We start from the raw sequence: 23,912 nt of genomic DNA on the forward strand, positions 1-23,912 counted from the left end.
AGCAGGCCTGGGTGGGATGAGGCCAGGAGCTGCATAGATATGTGTGGGGCATGGAGAGAGATTATGAGTACAATAAAGGTGACTTCCCTCCCTTGAACTCTCTACTTTCCTGACTGTGGCACTGCTTCCTCCAATGTTTTTTCATCATAGCCTGAAAAATATTTCAGTGCTTTAAAAACTGGTGAAACCAAGCCACTTCTGGAGAATGTGCTCAGAATGTTCACCTCATTCTGCCACCGTACCTCCCTTCTCCTTCGGCAACTAAACCCAACTGTCCATCATTGGTCCTTTTCTCAAAATCACTTTAGTGACTAGGAGGCTGGTGTGATTCACTTGGATTTAGGTTTTGTTTTGATAAAATAATTTTTCCCTAAGGACATCTTATTTTGAACTGTTAGGGGAAAGGGAGGGAAAGATTGCTCCAGAAGAAATTAATATTTAATACGTGTACAATGAGTACAATTATATCCTAATTTACAACACATTTGAATTTGTATTCAACTAATAGCAGGTTTCTGATATTCCTTTAACCGCCTGTGATTGTTGTCTTTTGGATCTTGATCAGTCATATTTGAAATCCATTTCCTTCATGCCTCTCCTAGCCTTTGTGGGCTCACCTACATGGATATTTTCTCTTGTGGAGTCCTTGTTTTCCCTGTTTCCAGGGTTTTACAAAATTCCCTTCAAAGAGTTTAAAGTCCAGCCATTTGCACCATTCCTATTGACCCTAGGAACCTTATTTTGTTTCTCTTGTCTGCTTTCTCTTTCTTTTACATTTTTTTTTCCTTCAGTGCCTTCCTTTCCCATACACTCTGTTCTCTGAGAGTTAGATTGCTGCTACTTCACTGCATTTTACCTCTGCACTCGCAACTCTCCCGTTAGTTGCAGTACTGACCTATGTAGTATTTTTTATGCTGGGTGGTACTTTTTAATCATTTCAGCTGTACACGGCTACGTATTGCTTCATTATGAAACCCTTTGATTTGGATGGAAATTAATGGGGTCCAAGCTGTGCTCCTCCAAACCAGTCTCAGCATCCCAGACCAAAGGAAATCTTCCCTCTGTATACTTTTCAAAGTTTTTAAAACATGTCTCATAATATAATGAACATGTGTCAAAAGTTATTCAAATCATTACTAAAGGAGTCAACAAGATGCTAAAGCTGATTCAAAGAGTACTTGAGTAAATGGGCATTTAATGATAATAGAAAAAAAAACATTAGAATAAGATTGTGTGTCAGTGGAATGGTTAATGACTATACTAACCATGTTGATTTACTGGAGCTTCTGCTTTATCCAGGGAACTATGAAAAAGAGAAGGCTAGCTGAGTTGATATACCAATGATCCTTTGCAGTGGCAGCAGAGACCTTTGCCCTTGTGAGAAAAACAAGTTAAAGCTGGTAACAGTCTGCTGGCATTCACCAGAGATGGCCCAGATTTTGCACAAACGTCCTTCTCTTGGAGCTTGTTTATTAACTGACCGTTTACCCAAAGGCATTTCACCCCAAATGACTCCTGCCTACTCCTCACCTCTCCTCTTCCCTGAATGGCCATATAAGCCATTTCCTAACTGCAGCTCTCTAAGCAGATCTCCATCCTGAGACTGCTCCACATGCATGTTGCTCTTACTTAATGAAACTTTTCCCTTGCCTTTACAGAAAATCCTCAGTTAGATACAAAATTTGTTAATATCCTACAAGGCAATTAAGTCATGAATTTGGGATAATCTTTATAGCAGATAAACAAAAAATTTCTGAGCTGGCTTCAGGTAACTCTCAGTGACTTATTTCCCCTTGTGAGAGTCCTAGCTGATTGCAGGGTACAGCATCATAATCTGCAAAAACACAAACGAAGCCAGTGTCCTGACCTCTGAAGGTGATAGAAGAAAAGAAAGTCTTATTTTGATGGGATCTGCAAAATCCAGATAGTACAAAAGCCTAAGCATATCATGCCTGGCAGAATGCCTGACATAGCAGGAATCAGACAAATCAATTGACTTCCTTGAATCAAATGTGCCTAAGGGCAATTAAATGTGACTTCCAAACACACTCAGCCATATTTTCCTCTGGCAGTGGGAGAGACTGAATACAAACATCAAATTGTGACCCCTGACCTGAATTCTTCTGTGGCTGCCCAGGATAAGGAAGGAGGCAGGGCAAAATGGTCTCCCTTGTAGCTTTAGATATGGGGCTAGAATTTATGGGCCAAAATGTGTGCACAATAGAGGGAGGTTGGTCTCAGAGCTGGAAGTGCCTATGAGAGCAGTTATATAGTACCTCATTTTGCTTCCAGGAACAAAGGAAGCTCCTCTCTGTGAAACTCTGCAGTACCCCAGGGTTAGGCCTGGCCACAAGTAAAATAACAAAACAAAGAAAGTCTTGTCATACTCCAGTCTTGGCAGCACAACATCAAGCTAAGAATATGCCCTTTAGAACCAGATGAACTGAGTTTGAATTCCAGTTCTTTGGTTGGGGTCTGAAGCCAAAACATCCAGATTAAAATCCTGGTAAGTTCCTTAGCCTCTCTGTGCCTCTCTGTTTGCTTTTCTGTAAAATGGGGATAATCAGTGACTATCTCATTACCTTGTTTGTGAGAATGAAATCAGTTAATTCACATAAGGCACTTAGAATGTGCTATGTATGCAATAAGTGCTGGATAAATATTTAGCCTCTCCTCTCTGCAGGTTAAACTTAAACAATTTGTCTAAGTGACAGAAACCACATATAGACAGTTAAAGCAAAAACAAAAAAATACGGTGGTGTTAGTATTTATTACAAAAATATATGGATGACCTTTGAACACCATGAATAGGAATGCAGATGGGCCTCTGATGACAGGACTGTGGCTGGGATGCCATAACAATGCTTTTCTCCAATTCCTTACAGTCCTTAAGATTTTACCTTCAGCCTCAAAGTTTTTAATCTGTCATTGACTTATGTGTGTGGTGTGATCCAATAACATTTTCCTTCTATTTGTCTAAGCAATACATCCTGACATCCTGAATATCTTATCTTTTTCCCTCTGAACTATACCACTACCCCAGAAATACCTCAAAAACATACATATGTGTAGATCTATTTCTCAGTTCTTTATTTTATCCTACTGTTTATTCCTATACCAATACCACATTGTCTTAATTATATGACTTTATTATAATCTTGATATCTAATAGAACAAATTTTCACAGTTTATTGTTCTTTTTTCAGGAATGTTTTAGCTATTCTTGGCCCTTTTTCTTTGAGATAGTTTAAAAATATGTCTATAAATTCTTCAATACTTCTTCTAGAAAGCTGGGGTCTATTTCCCTTTCCCTTGTCACATAGCATCACTTCGGCTATACTCTATTGTTTAAAGCACTAACAAGCTTATCTATGCAATCTAAAATTCTGGCCTAGATAAAGTATATTGATAGGACAATTGATGAAATTTGAAAAAGATCTGTAGATTAGTTCATAGTACTGTATTAATGTTAATTTCTTAGTTTTGATCATTGTAATATGATTATGTAAAATGCTAATATTTGGGAAAATACAAGACCTTAGAAAGTTATGACTAATAAGGTCCCTTTTGATATTTTGTCATTTGTCTGTCTTTTTAAAAAACCCTGCAAACTGGATAATATATTTTTTCTTTTACAGATAATATTTCTTTATATTTACCCACATGTTTACTAGTTTCTTTGCTTGCAATTCCTTCTTGTCTCTCAGTCTTTCATTCTGGAATAATTTTCTTCTTTCTAAAGATCATCCCTTAGAAATTCCTTTGGTGTGGGTCTGTTGGCCAGGAACTCTTAGTTTTATTATCTTTTCTTTATTTCATCTATATTCTAAAATAAAGATTTTCTGGGTGCACATTTCTAAGGTCCAAGGTAGTCATCATTTTCTCTCAACATTTCGAAGATATTATTCCATTGTGCCCTGGCTTTCATTTTATTGTTGAGCTATCTGCTGCAGTCAGTGTGCCATTCCTTTGTAAGTTATCTCTCTTTCCTCTCTGAATACTTTTAGGATCTTCTCTTTGTCCTTGATGTTCTGCAGTTTCATTAGATATGGATTTATAATTTATCAAATTTATCTGTTTGATTTATACATTACTTTCTATATCTGTACAATGTTATCATTTTTCTGGAAAATTCTCAGTCATTATCTCTTCAAATATCACCTTCCTTCATTCTCTATATTCTTGTCTATTGAGATTTCAATTAGACCTTCTCATTCTATATTGAATATATCTTACCCTCTGTTCTAGTTTGCTAGCTGCTGGAATGCAATATACCAGAAACAGAATGGCTTTTAAAAAGGGAAATTTAATAAGTTGCTAGTTTACGGTTATAAGGCCGAGAAAATGTCCCAATTAAAGCAAGTCTAATATAAATGTCCAATCAAAGGCATCCAGGGAAAGATACCTTGGTTCAAGAAGGCTGATGAAGTTCAGTGTTTCTCAAGTGAGAATGCATATGATGAACACTGTCAGGGCTTCTCTCTCAGCTGGAAGGGCACATGGTGAACACGGCATCATCTAGCTTTCTCTCCTGGCTTCTAGTTTCATGAAGCATCCTGGGAAGCATTTTCCTTCTTCATCTCCAAAGGTCACTGGTTGATGGACTCTCTACTTCATGGTATTGCAGCATTCTCTACTCTCTCCGAATCTTCTTCTTTCTCCAAAATGTTTCCTCCTTTCTAGGACTGCAGAAACTAATCAAGACCCACCCAAATGGATGGAGACATGCCTCCAGCTAATCCAGTTTAACAGTCACTCTTGATTAAATCACATCTGCAGGGAGATGATCTAATTACAGTTTCAAACATACAATACTGAATAGGGATTAGAAGAAATGGCTGCCTTTACAAAATGGGATTAGTATTAAAACATGACTTTTCTAGGGTCCATACATCATTTCAAACCAGCACACCCTCTCTTCCATTTTTTTCCATCTCATGTGTTGCATTTTTCACATCTATCTTCTACTTTACAGATTTTCTTTTCTGTTATGTATAATTTGTTATTCAATTTATACACTCAGTTTTTATTACAGCAACTATGTTTCATTTCTGTTTGGTTCTTTTTCAAAACACTTTTGTAGTCTTATTTCTTGCACACTCTTGTGAGTCATTCAAATATTCTATATATGTCTTTTATACCCTATTTCTGATATTCATTGTATATGTAGACCTTGGAGTCTAATGTGTTTGTTGTTTCTGCTGACTCTTTCTTATGGTGCTGTGTTTATTTGGGGGTGAGTATTTAATACCTCACCTTTATAGTGAGTTAATATCTGAGGTCATAGATTGAGTATATTTTCTTCCAGAGAGGATGTATGATATTTTGTTGGGAGAGAGGGAAGTTTCTAACCTGGCAAAACTCAAGTCCCCTTTTGGAATCTCAGTTGAGTCTAGGAGTCTCAGCCTCAGCTCCCTCTATGTTGAGTATTGAATCATGTCCCTTACAAAAGGCATGTTCAACCCCTAGTCTTGTGGGTGTGAACCCATTTGTAACTAGGACACTTGAAGATGTTACTAGTTAAGTTGTGCCAAAACTGAATGCGGATGTATCTTAATCCAACATGGCTGGAGTCCTTATAAACAAAGGAAATTGGACACAGAATGAAGGCAAAATTTAGTGGAACCCAGGAGAGAAAGGAAAAGACTTTATCATGTGCATTGCCATGTGAAAGAAAAGCCAAGGAACCCCAAAGATTACCAGCCATCCAGAGGATATTACCTGGAAAGAGCAAGCCTTATAGCATCTAAAATTGTGAGTCAATAAATTCCTGCTGTTAAATCAACACATTGTATAGTATTTGTTCTGGCAATCCTGGTTCACCAGATGAAACTTATTTTATTTTCCTGGAACGCTTAAAGCAAATACCATGAAATGGATTGTGTTAAACAATGGGAATCCATTCACTCATGGTTGAGACTGGGGAAATATTCAAATCGGGTTTATACTTTCCTCCTGAAGACAGCTGCTGGTGATCTTTGACTCCTCTATCACATGGCAAGGCACATGGTGGCATCTCTTTGTCTCTCCCTTCTCTTCTGGGTTTCATTGGTCCCAGCTTCCTGCTTTCATGGCTCTCTCTCTCTTTGTCTCAATTTCATTCTGCTTATAGAGGATTCCAGTAATTAGATTTAAGAACATGTTTTTCTGAGGTACATATAGTTTTAAATCACCACAAAACTGTAATAGAAAACCCTGAGGTCAGTGGCTTGCAAGACACCACTAATTCCTAGACCATTAATTAGATTGATGTTCCAGCAGGTTCCATAAGGCGTAGTACAAAGTACGACTCATGAGGAAGTACACTACACTCCAAAAGAACTGCATGATTTTCTCAATTTATGTAAACAGAAAACAGGGGAATATGTGTGGGAATGGATATTAAGGGTGTGGGATAATGGTAGAAGGAACATAAAGTGGGATCAGGCTAAATTTATTGATATGGGTCCACTAAGAAGAAATTCTGGATTCAGTGTTTTTCTAGTTTGCTAGCTGCTGGAATGCAATATACCAGAAACAGAATGGCTTTTAAAAAGGGGAATTTAATAAGTTGCTAGTTTATAGTTCTAAGGCCAAGAAAATGTCCCAGGTAAAGCAAGTCTACAGAAATGCCCCATCAAAGGCATCCAGGGAAAGATACCTTGGTTCAAGAAGGCCAATGAAGTTCAGGGTCTCTCTTCAAGTGAGAAGGCACATGGCGAACACAGTCAAGGTTTCTTTCTCATCTGGAAAGGAACATGATGAACATGGTCAGGGTTCCTCTCTCATTTGGAAGCGCACATGGCAAACATGGCATCATCTGCTAGCTTCTTCTCCTGGCTTCTTGTTTCATGAACTCCCTGGGAGGCATTGTCCTTCTTCATCTCCAAAGGTCACTGGCTGGTGGACTCTGCTTCTCGTGACTATGTCGTTCTGCTTTGCTCTCTCTGAATCTCCTTCATTCTCTAAAATGTTTCCTCTTTTATAGGACTCCAGAAACTTCTCAAGACCTACCCACATGGATGGAGTCATGTCGTCACCTAATCCAGTTTAACAACCACTCTTGATTAAATCACATCTCCAGGGAGATGATCTGATTAGTTTCAAAATACAGTATTGAATAGGGATTATTCTACCTTTATGAAATGGAATTTTGATTAAAACATGGCTTTTCCAAGGTACATACATTCTTTCAAACCAGCACAAATGTGTAACTCAAGAGCTAAGCAAGAGTACTAACAGTTTGCTTGAGTGGTTGGCTGAAGTATGAATCAATAGGTGGCCTATATTACCTGAAGCTGAAATGCCAGAATTGCCTTAGTATAAGGTAGATGAGGAAATCCAAAGGCCTCAAGATTGGAATGTTAGAGTGGTTTTATTTAAATTTGAATTTATTAAATTTGTGATAGCAGTTCCATCATCCCCGAGGAGCTCTGTGGTTGCTCTTCTCTGTAAGTCAGGTATTATTGGGGAAACTGCTGCCACTGAACTGGAATCCTTAAACACAATGTGCATGATCAGATTGTAGGTTGTAGAAGCCAAGTGGTAGCATTTAATTGCCAAAGACTAAGCGAGCATAGCTATTGTAATGGACAACAGAATCAAAGCACTTATCAGAATAGTCTTATCTGTGGAGACCTATGGTGGTGGCTTTAATCCATGGTACCAAAGTTAAATAAATGGGCAGTCTACTAAATTCTTTCTTGATCTGTGTAAGCAGAGGAATTAGAATAAGTGAGAAAAAGTCTAACTTAAATCATAAAAGAGAGAGTCACAACTTCCCAATCAATTCCTAGACTTGAGATAGTTTACAGTCCCAAAACCCCTTGAATGGAGGGTAAACTGGGTTTCCGTGGGGAAAAACCCTGATATGCTGCAAAAATTTATACTGCTAATCTTTCTCCCAGCCTTCCTCAAAGGCACCTAATTTTATTACATGATTGTGCATTGAGAAAAAGGAAATAATCAGAAATTTCAGGGATTATTAGATACTGGTCCAGAATGGACATTATTTCTGTTTAATAATCCTTATTCTGTTTTGTTCCTGTATATAATTTACATGGTTCGCCTGTTGTAACAAAGTGAGAGCATAAAGTCCATGGACCTTTTTGCAAAATTTTTATAGACTATAAGTAGTCTATAAAAGTAGTAGTAAAACATCATATCATGTTTCCAGTGATCTAATTTTGGTCCATGTATCCTCATGGTGAACTGTACCCATGTTTGTATCTTTAGGATGAGGGTGTAAGGTTATCAAGGCAAATGAGATTATGAAATTTTCAGCTATAGCATTTCCAAAGTCTTTTCTTTAATAGTCCAATCTATAAATTCATCCTTTAAAGTCATAGGACTTTCTGCAGCTGTCACCAATCCTTACATTACAGTTTTAGCTAGATTACAAAATGTGTTTTGGATTCCAGGGTTCTAATTATAGCTGTGAGGTACCCAATAACACAAAGTAACAATCTCTCAAATGCCTAGTTCTATTAAATTAGTTTGATGACACCACTGACTATGTGGTATATTAGTAATACTACCATACGATGTGTTCTAGTTTGCTATCTGCTAGAATGCAATATACCAGAAACAGAACTGCTTTTAAAAATGGAATTTAATAAGCTGCTAGTTTACAGTTCTAAGGCTGTGAAATTGCCCAATTTAAAACAAGTCTATAGAAATGTCCAATCTAAAGCATCCAGGGAAAGATGCCTTGGTTCAAGAGGGCCAATGATGTTCAGTGTTTGTCTCTCAGCTGGAAAGGCACATGGTGAACATGGCAGCATCTGGTAGCTTTCTCTCCAGGCCTCTTGCTTTGTGAAGCTCCCTGGGAGGTACTTTCTTTCTTCATCTCCAAAGGTTGCTGGCTGGTGGACTCTGTGGTTCTCTCATCCTTCTGTCATTGTTCTGTGGCTCTCTACTCATTCTCAAAAGGCATGCTCTCCAGGGGTGAATGGGTGGAGACATGTCTCCATCTAATCAAGTTTAAGACCCACAATTGATTGAGTCACATCTCCATGGAGATAACCTAATCAAGTTTTCAACCTGTAGTACTGAATAGGGATTACAAGGAACCATTGCTCCCACAAGATTGATTAGGATTAAAACATGGCTTTCCTAGGGTACATAAATCCTTTCAAACCAGCACACCATGTAATATGGGTTATCATTTTTTAATTTTTCCCTAATTGTCCCATATTTTGCAAATTCTCTAAGTAACATCTCCTGTTATATTGACCAATTCTGTATGGGTGTAAGTAAGAGAAGTGTATCCTGTTACTGGGATCTTAACCTCTGTGTTAGTTTGCAAGCTGCCAGAATGCAATATACCAGAACTGAAACAGATTTTAAAAAGGGACATTTAATAAGTTGATATGCTTATAGTTCTAAGTCTATAAAAATGTCCAACAAATGCATCCATGGAAAGATACTTTGATTCAAAGAAGGCTGATGGTTTCGGTACACCTCTGTCAGCTGGGTAGTCACATGACTGGCATGAGCTGGTCCCTTGCTCCTGGACTCTGTTGCTTTTAGCCTCTGTTCCTGTGGGGATTCCTCACTTTGCTTCTCTGGGGCTGGCTTTCATCTCTTGGCTTCCCTTGGCTCTATCCAGGTTCTGGCTTGCTTAAAATCTTATGGCAACATCTGCTTGGTTATCCAAACAGCCATGTCTCTGTTCTCCATGTGTCCACATCTGTGTCAGCTCTGCTGTGAAGTTTCTGCTGACTCTTAGGCTTCAGTCATTTCTGTCTTTCTCCAAAATGTTTCCTCTTTTAAAGTATTCCAGTAAACTAATCAAGACCTACCAATAAGCTAATCAAGACCACACCCGAAGCTGGGTGCATCACATCACCATGGAGATAATCTGATCAAAAGTTTCTAACCTACAGTATTGAATTAGGATGAAAAAAACAGCTGCCCCCACAAAATTGGATCAGAATTAAAACATGGCTTTTCTGGGGTACATAATACTTTCAAACCAGCACAACCCCTATATAGGTCTTATTGACCTTTTTATTGCAAATATGTTCTTAAGTTGTTTGATTCACCAACATTGTATTATTAGTTAGTCTTAGTGTATGGCATAACTATATATTTATGGTCATTCAAAAATGACCATAGATTTGAAGAATCTTGTCAGGTCTCATCCTGCATAAATATTAGCCATTTGCCAGCATTTGATTTCACATACAGTCATTATTTCATATCCTAATGACCAAAATTTGTTTACTACCATAGAAGAGCTCATGGTGCATGTTCTCTGTAATGCTCTCCTTCCTGTACTCAGTTTACAATTTCTTAATATGAAGGTTTCTCTCATGCATTTGTCTGCATTAGTGGCAGAGCATATTTAAAAATCATCAGTGAAGGTCTGGTAGGTTTGGGCCACGTGTTTAGCACTAAGGAAAATATCATGTTGCCAATCTTATTTTGCATAAGCAAACTCATTATTAAACCACAACAGAATACTTCTGGTTTAAAGAAGTCAGCTTTTGGTATGACTACTCTAGTTCCATGTGTAGTCATATTTCCAAAATGGAACATATTTGGCCATTTGGTGACCTTAACTATTATATGAGTATCATTTGTGGTATCGGACCTCCTCAACACCCCTATTCTCATTGTGTGATGATGGAAGTAATTTCACATTAACCTTAGGTCATTCTTTTGTAGAATTTAGCAATTATTGCTGTATGAGAGTCGCAGATATAAATTGTTGTTGGGTTGTAGAACTGGGTATAGTGCTATTTTCCTCATCTTCTTTTTCTGCCTCTCTTTTTCCTTTTTTCTCCACCTCATAATCATTGTCGTAATCATCATTATTAATTTCTTCATTGTTTCATCGCCAGACAGTATAAAATTTCTACTGACAATTCTAAGTAGCATTCTCGATTTCTCCTATTTTGTAGGTCATATGGGATCATGTCTATTGTAAGACTTGTCATATTTCTGCCTTCAGGATCATGATAATTATTTATACATATCCCAGAATTGTTTGGCAATTTCCCATTGCTTAGTAAACTGTAGCTCTATTAGTCCTTATAGAGAAATGGTAGTCCTTTTGTTTTGCCCATGTGGTTATATTATGGACTCTAATGAGCTTATGGTGGTGATATCCAGACCAACTTAAGTACCTCAAGGTATCATAATATTTCCACTGGAATTGTTGGTTAAAGTAAACTGTGCAAGCATAAGAGAATAAACGCTCTAAGTTTGATATATTCATACACTCATGTAGGTATCCTGAAGTGTGAAGATGGATTATTTCTGCTAGCCAATATAGTCAGGCAGAAATAAAATATTTTCCTTTAATTTGTATAAGTGGGTCCTTGGTAGTTGTGATTATGGTTGTGTTTCATTGCCATGGTTACCAGTCACACTTCTGTTGTGTCCCATGATTAGTATTATTGTCAGTATCACTCAACAAAAACATAGAAACGTAAGACTAAACAGTAACAGAATATATAGCTTTTGAGAGCAATGAGCTGTTTTTCCCCATGATGTATCACTAATATTGCTACTCTGGCAGCAGACTTCTTAAAACCCTTTGGGATGCCTCTGTTGGCAGGTCTGTTATTTCTAGAGGACCAACAGCCCATTGTATGTAATATGCACATGCTCTTTCACTATTATATGCGATGACAAAATGCAAGTCAGATGTGAAATTTGGGTTTTGTTGATTTCAGTCTTGAATAGTGCTTAAAACTGTGTCCAGCTCAACCAGAAATTGTTCAGGAAAGTCAGTTACCGTAACTTCAATGGTGAAATTATCAAAATCCTCAGTGCTCCAGGTTGGCCTTGGGCATCCCCAGTCATTCCATTCAAGAGCCTCAAGTTCCTCATTGCAGTTTGCCCACTGCTCTCTCCATTTCTCAAAAGTGCTGAAGTTAATGTGGTGTAGGGCTGGTACAGTCGAGGGCATGGGTGTAACTTTGAATTCAATAGAGGTAAAGTTGTTTGGTGGATGACATTTATGTGGTGCTGTAGAAATTGGAAAGGGTGGAATTATTGCCACTTGGCTTCCAACAATGATGCAGATCGAAAAGATGAATAGTCCAACCAGGGCTTCTGTAACCAGTATTCTGCAATATATCTTCAAGCTAGGAAGGCATAATATTGGCATGTTTATCCTGTGCTAGATGTCCTTTTCCTAGGATTAGTTAGTAAGTCTTGCTTGAACCTGATGCTATAAAATTTTACAATCTCCATAGTTCCATCTGCACTTCTAATGAACACCTTTCCTCTATTCCTTTTTATTAATCTTTCTGTACTACCTCATATTCTTATTTCAGTAGTTTATGTTCTAATCGTATCTATGGGGCTAGGTAATTTCAGTATTTCCCTATGATTTAAGTAGGCCTTGGTGGCCTTCCAAACTTATTTAGACCAACCTACAGGTCAGTGTTATTGGTTAATACTTTCAGTTTTTATTTTAACAATCCATCATACCTTTCTGTGTTTACTGCTGCTATGGGGTTGTATGTCAAATAAAAATTCTAGCATATACTTTCATTCTCTACCCATTTTTTACACTTCTTTTTCTGTATATTGACTACCTTGATCTAATTCTGTGATTAGAAAAGTTCCATAACATGCATAACATGTTTCAAGAGCTTTAATAATTTATTTCTGATCATCTATTTACATAGAAAAGGAATTCCAATTCGTGACCATGCATCTACTATAATACAAGAGTAAGCTTTATTTTATGTTAGTGGCATTATATAGACCCATATAATTAATTCCTATTACTTGAAATGTTTTATCTGGTTTTGTTTGCTAGAAATAATTTTTTTTTGTTTCCATGTGTTTTAGTTTGTAAGATGTCAGAATGTAATATACCAGAATTGGAACAGTTTTTATAAAGGGCATTTAATAAGTTATAAGTTTATTGCTCTAAGTCAATAAAACTGTCCAAACTAAAGCATCCAGGGAAAGATACCTTAATTCAAGAATGGTCGATGGGTCAGGAACACCTATGTCAATTGGGTAGTCACATGGCTGGCATCAGCTGCTCCCTTGCTCCTGGGCTCCATTGCTTTCAGCCTCTGTTCGTCACTTCGTTTTTCTAGGGCTGGCCTTCATCTCTTGGCTTCCCTTGGCTCTCTTCAGGTTCTGGCTTGCTTAAAATCTCTTGGCGATGTCTGCTGGTTTCCAAACATCTCCAAATATCTGTGTCACTGTTCTCTAAGTGTCAGTATCTGTGTCAGCTCTGGGCCCTGAAATTTCTTTCAGCTCTGCTCTTTTTCAATTCTCTCCAAAATGTTTCCTCTTTTAAAGAACTCCAGTAATCTAATCAAGGTCCACCTGGAATGGGTGGAGTCACATATCCATCTAATTAAAAGGTCATACCACAATTAGGTATGCGATCTCTCTGTGGAGGTAATTGAATAAAAAGTTTCCACCTACAATATTGAATCATGATTAAAAGAAACAGTTGTCCCCACTAGACTGAATTAGGATTAAAACTTAACTTTTCTGAGGTACATAATACTTTCCTACTGGCACACTATGCTTTCCATTTTTTACAGACCTCACATTTGCGAGCAGTTTCTCTTGCAATGCATGTGTATGTGGGCAAATCCCTCTCTTGTGTCCATTTAATTGTACCATGTAATCCTTGATGTCTTGTCTGTATATGTGTCCATTCTCTATTTTCCCCCATGGTGTTATGACATCCTTCTCAATTTTCCATTCTCCTTTTTCTTTCTTTATTATTGCTTTAAGTAAAGTTGCTCTATTGTTTTTTATTATCCTTGTGCTGGTTTGAAACTGTTGTTTACCTCAGAAAAGCCATATTCTTTAATCCTCATTCAGTATTGCTGGGTGGGATCTTTTTAATTGTTTCCATGGAGATGTGACCTACCTAATTGTAGGTGGTAACTTTTGATTAGATGGTTTCCGTGGAGATATGTCTCTACCCATGCAACCTGGTTGCTTACTGGAGTCCTTAAAGAGGGAATCATTTTGGGAAATGCTTTGGTGCTGACAGAGCACACAGCCAGAGACCTTTGGAGATGAAAGAAAATGCCCCACCCCCACCCCGGGGAAACCATTGAAGAAGCCCAGAGAGAGGGCTAGCAGACATCAACATATGCCTTCCCAGCTGACAGAGGTGTCCAGAAGCCAAAGACCCCAGCAAATGCCAGCTACTTGCCTTCCTATCTGACAGAATTGTTCTGGATGGCATTAGCCTTTCTTAAGTGAAGGTAACCTCTTATTGGTGGGCATCTTCATGGCCTTAGAACTGTAAACTTTCAATTTCCATTTCTGGTATATTACATTCTGGCAGCTTTAACAAACTAAAACAGTCCTCCTACTTAACCTGCTATTATATTTTTGTCTTAGATTGACCTTTTGATATGCTGATAACTTGTGTGAGCATGATATCTATTTTTGAATTTACTATTTAATCCCACATTTCTTTGCCCCAAATGTCATGATTATTCATTTGTTGATTATTCAATTTCCATATCCAGACTATATTGCCACTCCCTTAGCTACCACCCATGAATCTGTAAACACATACATTTTCTTCCTTTTCTCTTTTAGCATTTGTTTAATTGCCAACTAGATTGCTACTAATTCTACATATTGTGCTAAAAGCTCAGTCTCCTCATTACTTAGGGTGTTTGCATCTTTAGGTATCAAGAACATGGCCTTCCAGCACACTCCAGAAGAGGACATAATGGCTCTACCATCTTTAAACTATGCAGTCTCAAATTCTCAGACCAGGGTGGTCCCCATTGCCCAAATGCTTGTGCTTGGATCAGTTCAGCTCTTGGAAATCTGACAAGCCTGCAACTGGCAATGCTGAGATTCCCTTATTTAATGCAGAGGGTTGACTATCTGTCTGAATGTCCCACTGGAAATATACCATTTCCAGTTGATAACCTCTTGATCTGGCCCAATTCCTTAGTGCACCTTCAGATTTTGCTTAGTTCATGCCAGTATGAGCTGTGGGATTCTTAGCAATATGCCTTGTTTTTCCCTTAATGACTCTGTATGTTGTAGTGTTTCCTTTAGTGTCAAAGTATCCTTTTCTAGGAGAGTATCTGGTCTCAACCTATGGAAATTTTTTAGTCCAGAAACTTACAAGATAGTACTTAGAGTCTTTTGGTGCCTTGGTCCATAATGACCATGTGGTAAAGCCTTATGTGAATATACGTTCTTTGCTTCTCTGGAGCTGGCTTTCATCTCTTGGCTTCCCTTACCTCTCCCTAGGTTCTGGCTTGCTTAACATCTCATGGCAACATCTGCTGGGCTCCAAGCATCTCCAAAAATGTGTATCTTTGTTCTCCAAGTGTCAACATCTGTGTCAGTGCTCTCTCTGTTGGCTCTGAGGCTTCTGTCATTTCTGGCTGTCTCCAAAATGTTTGCTCTTTTAAAGGTTTCCAGTAAACTAATCAAGACCAGCTTGGAATGGATAGAGTTACATCTCCATCTAATCAGAAATCACACCCACAATTGGGCATGTCACATCTCTGTGGAGATAATAAAATAAAAAATTTCCAATTTACAGTATTGAGTTAGGATTAAGAGAAACAGCTGTCTCCACAAGATAGGATCAGGATTAAAACATGGCTTTTCTGGAGTACTTAATACGTTTAAACCAACACAAGTGATCAGGTTGATGGACAGAGTGTCTCTAATCCTAAATGGTTGTCTTATGTGGGCCTCTATTGGCTTCTAAGGAACCTCATTTTTTTAACCCATAGTTTTCCCTTTTTAGTTGTTTAAAAAGATTTTTCCACATTTTAGGTATTCTCCATACTTTTTCTCAGATTTTTTTTTCCAAAAATAAATGCCAATTAAAATAAGAACATACAAAATTCCCAAATAGGTGGTAAAAATATGTCTAGATAAGAACTGAGTCTCCTATTGATCAATTCATTAGTGATGCTTTTTTTTTTTTAACATATGCCTTTCACAAGATTCTTCTTTATACTGGCAGACTCTATAGTAGCATCTGTGTTTGACTTGTGACCACTTGTACCTTTCACAGAATTCTTCTATAAAATGATGTGTACCCTTATTGCATTTGTGTATAAACTGTGACCAGTTTTTCCTGTTAGACTGGAGACCAAGTAATTCTCACTTCCTGTAAGGTATTTTTTTTATTTTTAATTTAAATCCATTGCAGTGCCCTAACAAGTTATTTCCACTGGGATCCTGCAGACTACAACAATTTTCAGGTAAATTAAGTTGTCCTAATTAGTCAGGGTTTTCTGAGAAAACAGAACCAACAAGGAGATATCTGTAGCTATTATGAGATATTAATAAGCATTGTCTCACAAGACTATGGGAATGGGCAAGTCTAAATTCTGTAGGGCAGGGCACAAGCTAGTGATGCCAGTGAAGGTTTTTGATGAATTCCCCAGGAGAGGTTAACTGGCTGAAGTAGAGGTAGAAATGCTCTCTTCTGACTGCTGAAATCATCAGTTTTCCTATTAAAGCTTTCAACTGATTGGTTGAGATTTCTCTCATTGTTGAAAGTAGATATAATTAGCTATGGATACAATCAACTTACTGTTGATATAAGTCCACAAAATGTCCTTAAGTGACAATCAGGACAGTACTTGCCTGATGAAAAAACTGGACAACATAACCTGGCCAAGTTGACAGATGAAATTAACCATGGCACAAATTGAAAGCAGATCAAAATTGAAAGTAAATTTAGCATTTAAAAGCAGATCTGACATGACTCCAGTTTGAATGCTCAATGCAATTTATTTACTTGGTTAATCGCAAGCTGTCAATACAACCAATGTTCAATAATCAGACTGGGGACAAATAATGCATTAAAAGTTGGAGGATAACAGAATCTCAAAAGTCTATTGGGCTGATGGTCAGAAGAAAACCTTCTGGCTTTAATAAAAAGTGTTGGGTCCAGGTCCAACATGGTGTTCAGCAGAAGTTCCAAAGCCAATTATGGGAGGCACTGGTTTGGTCTCCATGCAAGAACAATAGCAAATCTTGCAGCATAGCCCAGGCATTGGCGCTGTGAGTCAGAGAAACTTGGAATCAGCCTTTGTCTACCTGATATTTGCTGAAGTTGTAAAAACCCAAGATGCACTGGGTTTTTATGGGACATGCCCCTGTGGCTGGCATCAAGTCAATGTATATCATATCCTCATACAAATATCTGGTTACCACTTGTTCTTCTCAATTTGCTTATATTCTAATTATGGCCAACATGTTTACAGTGTTTCTTGGGATTCAAGATTATTAATATAGTTTCAATATACCACAGCTTTGGAACTGAGTAGTGGGTAGAGGCTGGGTGAATTGTGATGCACTTGATAGAAAAAGCCTAGATTGCTTTGATGAGATTATCAGTAGAAATATGGGTATTAAAGTTACCTCTGATGAGGCCTTAGAAGGGAATGATGGATGTGTTCCTGGAAATTGGAAGAAAGGCGATCCTTTTTATAAAATGGCAGAAAACTTGGCAAAATTGTGTTCTGATGTTAGATGGAAGGCAGAACTCAAAATAACCATGTACTTGGTTATTTAGTTGAGATTTCCAAGCTAAGTTTAGAAGGTGTAGCCTGGTTCTCCTTGCAGTTTATAGTAAAATGTCAGAGGAAAGAAATAAACTGAGAACTCAACTCTTAAGCACAAAGAAATCAGAAATTTAATATTTGGAAAATTCTCAGTTTATCCAGTTAGTATGCTCTAGACTAGGGTTCACTCTCTCAGTGAACTGAGCTGTCTGGAAGTTAGTCTCCAGAGGACAGGGGTCCATGTGAGGGTTTAACTGAACAATGCTCTGCTAAAGAGGGTGTGGCTGAACATGGATCTAGTCAGCCGTTTCAGAGGAAGTCTTATGGTTTGCACCCCCTGGTACTGCATGCAAAGTACAACAAGGTTTTTACAAAATTTGAGTGAACAAAAGCAATGCCTGAAAGGGACAGAGAGGGATATATTAAAGGAAGAATGACTTCAAGGACAGAATCATGGAAGCAAAGATCTAAACAACAAAGATCTCCTTGGGCCAAGAGAGAGGGCCTACCCAAGTGCAGATCTGCCCCTGCACTTGGTAGGGCAGGCCAACTGCCCTGGTGCTAGTAGATGGCAAGCCTTGAGCCCCACTGGTCAGGGAGAGTGCTCCCATCTCAAAACTCAGGTATGGTGGAGCCTGCCCTAGCATTCACAGAGAAAATGGACCACTACAAAAGCACTTAGAAGGGATGGGGCTGCTGCTCCCTCAGGCCTGGAGGGCAAAGTATCAAGTCACAGATAGCTGTCAGACCTTGAGATGTTAACAGTATTTGCTCTGTTGAGTTTCACTCTTGTTTGGGACCCACCTGTTTTCCTTCCAAGTTCTTTATTCTGGAATGGGAACATTTATCCTAGGCCTGTCTGGCCATTGTGTATTAGAAGCAGACAACCTGTTTTCTAAGTTTTAAAGGACAGCAGGAAAAAGGAATTTTGCCTCAGGACAGACCACACTCTAGCTGATTTTGATAAGACTTTGTACTTAACATTGCTTTAAAATGGCTTACTGTTTGGGGGATGTTGTGATGAATGAATGTATTTTGAATGTGGGAAGAACATGTTTTTGGGGGGGCCGGAAGGCAGACTGTTGGGGATTAAATCATGTCTCCCAGAAAAACATGTTCAGGTCCCAACTCCTGGTCCTGTGGGTGTGAACCCATTGTAAATAGGTTCCTTGAAGATGTTATCAGTCAAGCGCCCAAACTGAATGAGTGTGAACTTTAATCCAATATGGCTGAGTCCTAAAAAGCAAAGGAAATTGGACACAGAAAGAGAAGCCACAGGAAGCAGCCAGAAGCCAGAATACAATGGAACATAGAAGAGAAAGGAGAAAACATCTCTACAGATGCATTGCCATGCAATAGAAAAGTCAAGGGAACCCTAAAGATAGCTGGGCAGCCAGAAGATACTGACCTGGAAGGAAATAAGCCTTCTAGCCTCTGAAACCGTGAGCCAATAAACTCCTTAAGTCAACCCATTGACTCTTAAGTCAACCCATTGCATGATATTTGTTTTAGCAGCAAGAAAATTAGAACACCCCACCTTGCTGCAGATGTTGGCATTTGCTTTAAGGGTATCCATCTGTCCATTCTGTACTTGGTACTTGCCTGTCTTGCAGTCTCTCTCCTACCCCTTTTTCCTGTAAACCCAGCAAGAACTATTTTTTTTATACAAAATCTAGTTGTTTTCTAGAGGAAAGATTCCTGAGACTATTGAGTTCCTTTATTTTATTCAAGGCACTTATAACCACCCAACATTGTATTTTGTAATTAGCTGTTTATTGTTTTCTGGTCCATCTCTACCTCCATAATGTAAACTTTCTGAGAACAGGGACTTGGTTTGGTTCAATACTATTTTCCCTAAGACTAGAACATAGTATGTAATACATAGTAGATCCTCGCATTTAATAAATATTTCTTGACTGCTAAAAGCATGAATGCATAAATGAATAGATTATTGAATGAATGAATTCCATCAATAAGATTATTAATATTAAGTATTATATTGAGTTCTCCAGATACAAAAATGAATGTGATAACATTTCTTCCCCTTGAGGTACTTACTAGAATTAGTGGAGTAAAAAAGGATATGGAAGGAAATAAATTTAGTACTCTATACTACACACATCACACATATATGTATAAATAATACAAAAATTATGCAATATAAATAATGCATAAATAATACCACACATATATGTATAAATAAAAGATAAATTATGGTTACCTACCTTCCAAAACTGTATGCCATGTTCAGGAGTTTTACATCAATAATGTAAGCCATTGTGAGCCATTCAGAACAGAAGAAACATAATCAATTTTGTGCTTCAGAAAGACTCTAGTGGAATATGGTCGGTGGACCAGGGCAGGCAAGATCGAAAGCAGGAAAAGCAGATAGAAGATTAACTGCAGTTCATTATTTATTTAAAAATATTTTCTGAGTGTCTAGTATAATCTAGGCATTATTCTAGACGTTGAAGAAATATCTGTGAATAAGATAACTAAGGTTCCTGCCATCAGAGAGTTTATATTCTAGTTGGTTAAAATAAACTAATGCCTAAAATAGCATTTCGGACCATTGTAGGTGCTATAAAGACAATAGAAAAGTTGTTGGAGACAGGGTTGTTGGTGGGCGTGGGTGATGATAGCTACCCAGAGACGGTCTCTCTGGATAGACAACATTTCCACAGGGACCTGAATGACAAGAAGAAGGCATTCATAAGCAAGTCAGAGGGACAGAATGTTTCAGTTAGAGGGAATGGCAAGTGAAGCCATGTGTTTTGTGCTTTCAAGCATCAGAAGGTGGATGGCTGTGCCAGTCACAGAAAGCAATAGGGAGAGTCTTTAAGTTTGGAAAAGTCGGATTTGGAGAAATAGGTAGAAATCAGACCACTTAGATCCTTACAGGCCACGGTAAGGAGTTTGGATATTGCTCAGAATGTAATTGAAAGCTGCTGGAGGTCCTCAACAGGGGAGTATCATAATATGATTTTAAATTTTCAAAAGTTCATTCATGTGGTTGATCTGTGAAAAATGGGCTACAGTAGTCCAGAAGAAGGTGGTATAAACTACTGGATCAGAAAAAATATGAAAAAGGTGCATGCTTCAACAAAGAAGTCTATCAACCTGTCTTTCTTTTCTATACTGGAAGATCTTCTGCAACTCTTTCGTCTTTGAATCCTTAATGCAACCCAGCACCTGGTACACAAAGTTCCAAAAAATTCTTGAGTGAACAAATGGTTGCCAGAGGATTCTTTCAGACAGTGTTAGCTGAAAACTTGGTTGTTTGAAGGACAGTGTTAATCTGTGGGCTTAGTTAAAATGTAGGTCAGTTAAATCTGGGACATTTCATGATCACAAATTATGGTTACATTGTAATTGCAATGATTGTGGTAATATCATCTGTTTTACAAATGCCTTTTGCCAGTGGAGTCAGGCTAATTCTATATATGCAATTCAGTACAAATCTGTCACCATTACTAGAAATTAATTGCAAAGAAATATGTGCTGTATTTGGTTTGTCAGTAAATTATGATCACATACAAGATGATAACATATGTTTAGGGAATTTTTATGGCTAATGATTACAAGGCTTTAGAGATTATTACATTTGAAATTATTGACAGTATTTTTTATGTAAAGCAAACTAATCTTTTTTTTTTTTAAATGCACTTCCAGGAAACAAAAACTCCTCCAGAGACATGAGAGACATATAGAATTCTACTTAAGAACATTCCCTTGGAGTCAAACATACTTGAGTTTGAGTTCCAATGCCCAACTGGCCACTCATTAGCTGCATGAGTTTGGATATTGTTTCAGTTTGCTAAAGCTACCAGAATGTGCTATACTAGAATTTTTTACAATGAGGATTTATGAGTTTACAAATTTACAGTTCTAAGGCCAGGAAATTAAGGTATCAAGAGGAAGATACCTTCTCTGAAGACAGGCTGCTGGCATCCAGGGTTCCTCTGTCACACAGAAAAGCACTTGGCCAGCATCTGTTGGTCCTTCTCTCCTGGGTTTATTGCCTTCAGGTTCTGACATCAGTGGCTCTCCCTCTCATCTTCTGTGGGTCTGTCTTGATTCTCCAGGGACGCCTCTCTCTCTCTAAGCTCTCTGGATATTTCTGCCTTTATGATCTCATAAAGGACTCCAGTAAAGGATTAAGACACCTTAAATTGGGTGGGGCACATCTCATTTGAAACAACCTAATCACAAGGTCCCATCCACAACAGGTCTGCACCCATGTGAATGGATTAAAAGAGCATGGCCTTTTCTGGGCTGTGAAACAGCTTCAAATTAGTACAGGTATGGTATGTGTGGTACTTAGGTTCAGATGTCCACTTGGCCAGGTGATCATGCCTAGTTCTGTTGCTGTGGATTTGAATCATTAGCTTGTGAAACTCATCTGTGGATGATTACATCTGTAGTCTCTAAGGGGAGTGCCTTCCACAATAAGTGATGTTTAATTTAATTCATGGGAAGCTTAAAAGAGAGAGCTCAATGCAGCATAGCACAAGCAGTTCAGCACACCTCAGCTCAGCATTCGCAGCTCATCCCAGACCTTTGGAGATGCAGAAAGGAATTACCCTGGGGAAAGCTACTGGAACCCAGAAGCCTGGAGAGAAGGCCAGCAAAGATCTCCCTGTGCCTTCCTGTGTAAGAGAGAACCTCAGATGAAAGTTAGCTGCCTTTCCTCTGAAGAACTATACGTTTTTAACTAAATAAGTCCCCTTTTTATTAAAAGCCAATCCAACTCTGGTTTGTTGCATTCTGGTAACTTTGACAGACTAGAACAGTGTGATTACCTCAACTCTGATTTTTGTATAGTAATATTCATGCCCCAAGTTTTTGTAAGGATTGAAGGCAATGCTAACATTCCTTTAGGCTTCTCAGCATCTAAATTCCTTTTTATGTTATAGAAGTTCCGATGTATGAGTATTGAGTGGGTAAAGATCACCTCACCCTATAGTTGTTGAAAGTGCTCAGTACTTTACTAAACTTTTTTGTGCAGTAGAGCATAAGCATGTAACCTTGGTCTTCACCATTCCATTGTAATTAAGCCAAATTTTGGTATAGGGGCTCATGGCACAAGAGAGGAGGGATGGGAACTCTGTTAGAGGCAGTAACAGCAATAGCAGTGGTTGCAACAAAGGTGACAAGTCAAGTTCCTCATGCTGAAGTAACATTTGTGCGGCAGCGCCTGTTGCAGTAAAACTGGTTCCTGATGCAAAAGTGGCCAGAGGCAAACTACTTAGTGCTTGGTGACAGTGGCAGCGGTTTCTTCATCAGCCCAGCTCTGTGACATTACTCCTGGAAACCTAGCTGAAATCCCAGATCCCCAGGCTACCCAGCAGTTCATGAGCAACCAAGAGCCTTTGATTAAACTCTTTTACAGTGTAACCAGTCAGATTCCCTTTAGTTGTTGGCTACTAAGAACTCTGGCTGATTTAGAGTCTATACTCTCAACACAGCAATTAGGAGAGAAGAGTACTCAATAAATGTGGCCATTGGTAGCAGTTAAAACAATATGCTCCTAATTTTATCCAAGTACTGATTTTTATAATAGTGTCTTAGTAATTTTGCTTCATATAGGAGCTATATTTAATATTGAGATATTTCTTTGAAACGGTCCAGTCGCAATCTGAATTACATCTTGATTAATCTAAGACTCTTTACTAAGACTTGAATGCTCTAAACTTGAAAGCAGAGACTGTGTCTTATTCAAAACTGAATTATTTTCTGGCATGGAGCCTGACACAGGTGGGCCCTCAGTAAATATTTGTGGAGCTACGAGGAAAGTTTACTGATGGGACAGAGGTGACCTCTTAGAAGGGTGGCTGGGGGCTTAGTCGGACCTCTGGATTAACATTATCTCAGTGAGGTAGTTTGATCCAGGATTGGCCCTCAACTCCGTAGGCCAAGGAATTCAATATTGCACCTTAGCCAAAGGTGATTGCTCTCTTGGATGTAGATTCAGATGACACAAACTCATGAAAGGCTGAGGAATAGACTGTAATTCTTTATTTCCACTAAAACTCCTGAGTGGTCTGGAAATGCTGCTAACTTATTCATTCAATAATGAATATTGATCAATTGTTCATTACACGTCAGGTAATGTTTTATCTTTGAACAATCAGTGAACAAAATAGACAAGACCCCTGCTCTCAAGCAGTTTACAGAACTATGTCAACAAATATATAATTGCAGGTAATGATAATTGTTACAAAGAAAAATAGAGCAGAATGAAAATTGTTAGGAAGGGGTGTATGCTGTTTTAAATTGAATAATCAGGAAAGGTATCTCTCAGGAGATGATATTTAAGTTGAAATCTGATTGACATGAGGGAAGAATATACCAAGCAGGGGAAATAGTACATATAAAGACGCTTATGCAGGAATAATCTTGGGGATGTCCAAATAGAAAAGTGTATCA

At 38.2% G+C, this 23,912-nt stretch overlaps 1 long non-coding RNA gene across 3 annotated transcripts in view; it reads right to left on the bottom strand.

Moving 5' to 3' along the window:
- LOC143642732 (uncharacterized) overlaps positions 1 to 21,602 on the bottom strand; it is a 92,596-nt gene extending 70,994 nt beyond the window's left edge. For all 3 annotated transcript variants that reach the window (XR_013155829.1, XR_013155830.1, XR_013155831.1), the window contains exon 1: positions 21,409 to 21,602. This is a non-coding gene — a long non-coding RNA (uncharacterized LOC143642732). The remainder of the gene's footprint in view (positions 1 to 21,408) is intronic.
- Between the last annotated feature and the right edge of the window lie 2,310 nt (positions 21,603 to 23,912).

This window comes from Tamandua tetradactyla, chromosome 7, assembly GCF_023851605.1.
Source record: "Tamandua tetradactyla isolate mTamTet1 chromosome 7, mTamTet1.pri, whole genome shotgun sequence".
Lineage (NCBI taxonomy): Eukaryota > Metazoa > Chordata > Mammalia > Pilosa > Myrmecophagidae > Tamandua > Tamandua tetradactyla.